This window comes from Pseudorca crassidens, chromosome 17 (genome assembly GCF_039906515.1).
Source record: "Pseudorca crassidens isolate mPseCra1 chromosome 17, mPseCra1.hap1, whole genome shotgun sequence".
Taxonomy (NCBI): Eukaryota; Metazoa; Chordata; class Mammalia; order Artiodactyla; family Delphinidae; genus Pseudorca; species Pseudorca crassidens.
The window spans coordinates 18680865-18685323 of record NC_090312.1 but is presented as its reverse complement, the minus strand read 5'-3'; the positions used below and the strand labels follow the sequence as shown (position 1 = coordinate 18685323).

Here is a 4459-nt window from a genome sequence, read left to right as displayed (position 1 = left end):
GCCAAAACCATTAAGCGAAGACCTATGAGAAGCTTTACGATGGAAGTGGCCATGTGATGCTCAAAACAAAACAAATAGCAGGCAGTTTTATTACTACAACAGACAAGGTTGTAGCACAGAAATGGCTGTCTCTACTGTAAGCACAGACGTGAGCTGCCCAATCATCGTGGGTGGTGGTAGGGAACAGTTGCAGGCTGTGGTCTCAGTTTGGCAGCGGGTAGGACCCACGTTTCTCCACCTCCCACTCTTCCGATTCTTTCCGTCAGCGGAACCGAATGGAGAACAGGGGCAGGTGCCTGCGCTGAATTCAGAGCCCTCAGCGGCTGGTGTTATCTCCTCTCACTTTGCCACGTCTTGCCCTGGAGGAGGAAAGAGTCTTGGTCTTAGACCCTGCATTTCTTTTTCCTTGTTTTTTAAAGTCTTTATTGAATTTGTTACAATATTGCTTCTGTTTTATGTTTCAGGTTTTTGGCCGGGAGGCGTGTGGGATCTTAGCTCCGCGGACCAGGGATCCAACCCATAACCCCTGCTGCTAACATGCTGTCCTCGGGAGTATCAGGTGAGTTGATGGAATTCAAGTGTTTAGCACATTCAGTGCCAGGAGAGCTTTCCCAAGGCCAGAGACAACTTGTGGATCTCTTCATTCAGAGAGAATAGGAGCCAGGGGTTGTGTCCTTGCTTCTACATAGGCTTTATTTGCACACTCCTTTCTCTCTCAGAGGGACGATTGTGATTGGTCAATTAGAGCAGAATGCTGGCTAAGAGAACTCAGCCCAAATCAGTGAAACAGCAGTTACCGATTTTGATCTTTTGGATAAATCACTTTTTCTCTTTTTACACTGGCTGTTTTTCTTCTTCAAGCGGGCCTTATTTTATTTCGTTCCAGCTTTACTTTTGAAAATGTCTCCCTTCTCCTCTTGTAACATCGTCCTTGGTTCCACTCAAAGGGAGCAAACTTAAGTCTTGTTAAGTCTATACATGTCAAAATGTTACTTAGGTCACATTTCACCAAATGTATCCTTGAGTTACCTAAAATCATTACTTACCTAATCTTAAATCAGATGCATGATCTACTGCAAGGCCATATTTGCTACAGTACTTTCTTTATACCTCCAGTATCACTTGAAGAGTCAAAGGCCTGTGATACAGCAATGGAAGAACACTTTGACAATTGTTCTTTGGAATCCTCACATACTGAATACCCAGGGGCATGTTTTTCCAAATGGGCTATCAGATGGGGAACAATGGAGAAAAATGAAAATGGAAGCCTATTGAAAGACTATTTCGTGTGATTCACCTTCCACGCTTTACTTTCCCAAGTGTGGATCCGGCTCTGCCTTAAAAAGAAAAAAAAAAAAAAAAAAAAAAAATCAGTCCCAGCCTGGACTACGCAGTTATTTGCCAACTGCTGTCATCTAGTGGTGATACGTAGTAGTGCAGGATGAAGTAAAGACCTGGGGTGATTTTCTGTTCCCCCGAATACGGGTAGACTTAAGACTTACTGATTATATGATGTCATTTTAAGGGTGATAGGAAAGCTGCAAACTCCCTAAACACCATTTGTACCTACTGATTGGTGCCAGGTAGATCAACATTGGGCTTTGATTTTCTAGCTCTGCATTTCTAGCTCTGCATCTTCTTTGGGAAGAATACCCCTGTGTCAATGGGATGCTAACATATCCCCTAAGGGCTCGTATCAGCTGAAGACAGTACGTTTCCTTCATGGCACGTGCTAGAGTAGGATCAATACCCACCAATTCCTGAGGAAACAACCTCAACTGTCCCACATGTCACCAATATATTTTTCCTCTCTCTACTTTGGACAAATAACGTCACCTGCTATATCAGTAAACAAAGGATGTCATGACCGTGAAGACATCAGCCCCTGAAGCTGCCCTGACTGCACTGCATGGACACCTACTATGTGCTAAGGACTTTGTGTATACCATCTCTAATCCTCAAAACAATTTTTATTCCACTTTAGTATGAAGACTCCAAAAACTCCGATTAAGTGCATTGACTACAAACACAGTGTGTTATGTTGCAGAGCTGTTATTTAACTTAGTTATGTTTATTTTACTAAAGAAGCCTGTCAGTTTCCTGCATTTAATGTCATTAATTGGGGGAAGGGGATCCAATTTCTCCCCCCCCACCCAACGTACCCAATTTTTTTCTTTTATTGAAGTCTAGTTCATTTACAATGTTGTGTTAGCTTAAGGTGTACAGCAAAGTGATTCAGTTATACATATGTATATATATCTATTATTTTTCAGATTCTAAAAATATGGAACACTTCATGAACGTGCGTGTCATCTTTGCTCAGGGGCCATGCTAATCTTCTCTGTACTGTTCCAATTTCAGTATATGTGCTGCCAAAGTGAGCCTCCAACATATGTTCTTTCAATTAAACTGATCCCTTCTAAAAGATACTCAAATACTACTTCCTCTCAGCTTAATGCTGATGTCTGGGTAGATCAGATATTTTCTTCAGATGATACTCTGTGTCTTTTGTGGGGATCTTGCCCACTTTCCATGGGGAAAAACATGGGAGCTTGGCTCCTTTTTGAGTCCAGAGTGGGATAAGTACCTTAGTTTAGACTAGTATAAGACATAAATTAATATATTACATATATTATCTTGCCATAACCAAAGATTTCCAGTTTTCTCCTGGCTGAAATTCTTTAAAGTCAAATCCTTTTAAAGTGAAATCCTTTGGTTCCCCTTTGAGATGTGACTTCTACTGCAAATGTCCTCCAGAAAGGGAATACATTGTCATAGCTGTAGTGTCAATTTTGTTTAAATTTAAAAACTAACAGCTCTTTATTTGACAAAACGTTTGATTTTGGGTTGATCAATGGGGCAAAATGCTAGACATGGGGATGAACTAGATTTCGCATTATTTGTTCATATTAATCATGGCCATTTTTGTTCCCTGGAAGCTATTCGTTTCCTTATTATGCAAAATTCTGCAACCCTTTTCTTCCAAACTTTAAAATCAAACATGTTGTCTGACATTGGTTTTTGTTCCCCTCTCAAATGCCAGGGACGGTCTGAGATATAGTGTTTGAACGTCAAAGTGTTGGTTTTAGACATTATGATGGTGTGTAACACGAAGGTCAAATACATTCAATCGCATGTCAACTCTGTTTAGCTGCTAGCGGTTGCCGCAGTTGCAGGGTTGAGGAGGATTCTGAAGCTGTGTCTGGGCTCAGCAGGAAAGAGCGATAAGTGATACCTGTCACAGAGGCTGCAACCATGGAGGTGTGGCACAATTTCAATCCTGTTTCTGAGGATCGGAGGGCAAAGTATTCGAAACCAGAAATGATCAGGAAAATCAGGGCCATAGAAGTGTTAAGTCTTTTCTTGGAAATCAGTTGTTCTGTGGTTGGTGAATAGAATTGTGGAGATGCAGAGAGATAGGGAAGCAAATGATTATTACATGAAGGCTGGTGGGCTGATGACAAGACTTAGGAACTCATTGCTTTCCCCACAGAGGGCTCTAGACTTTGTAGGTCTGGTAATGGTGGAAGTGGTAGCATTAGAGATGGTGGTGATATGGAAGGTGAGTAGAGAAGGAGCTCTGATCACCTCTGTTCTTCAGTTTCAGAAATTTCTCTGATACTGACTGAAGGACACCAAGGAAGGCCAACCATGGAACTAAACTATCAGACACATTGAAGGTTTTCTGGGTTTTGCTTGTTTTTGGCCTCAAAGTCCATACTACGAGAACTGATTGATATTTTGATTATAGATTAGTTTTGAGTATTGATATTTTTGGCTCCAAATCATATTTTATACAAAAAATTCTAAAGCTATCAAAACATCCTTTGCCCTATGTCATGTCTCTAAAAGTGTGAGCTAAGATTAAACTTTTGTCATAAGGGAGGAATCTATTTATTTATTTATTTTAAGTAGGTGTTTCTAAGTTATGTAAGCGCAAAAACAGTAATAAAATTTTATTTGGTGTCACATGACATTTTTCTACACCCTTAACCTTCAACCACTTGAATTGCTTAGATAAATTTCTTTGGCAAATAATAAGACCATAACGTTTCAATTATTGTTAGTGCTTTACAAATAAACCATATAAATGCCTGACATTTCCAACTTCGAAAAATGCCTGAGGATGGCTGAATATACGGTCTATAAGCTCACCTACTGGTTGAAAATCCAACCTGTCTCTTTAAGGCTTGTAATTTGTTTATTCTTTTTCAGCGTGTGACATAAATTTTATGATTAGCAAACTGAGGCAGTATGTGTTGGAGGCTAAAATGACTTGTCTCCTCAATGAAAGAAAAAATATCCAATAAGTCTTTGGGAAGAATAATAAACACTAAAGAGTAAAAATTGTACTCTTGTTCCAGATTTGCTGATAACATATAGGTAAAGACTTGGTCTGTCCATGACAGCAGCATATCTGAACAAGGCATGAAAATTCCATTCTGGTAATTCATCTTAT

The 4459-nt window shown here is 39.9% G+C and overlaps 1 non-coding gene across 1 annotated transcript; it reads right to left on the bottom strand.

The window, feature by feature from the left end:
* Nucleotides 1-2278: 2278 nt before the first annotated feature.
* LOC137210785 (U6 spliceosomal RNA) lies at nucleotides 2279-2383 on the bottom strand. Its single transcript, XR_010936721.1, has one exon. It is a non-coding gene; the product is annotated as a U6 spliceosomal RNA (small nuclear RNA).
* Between the last annotated feature and the right edge of the window lie 2076 nt (nucleotides 2384-4459).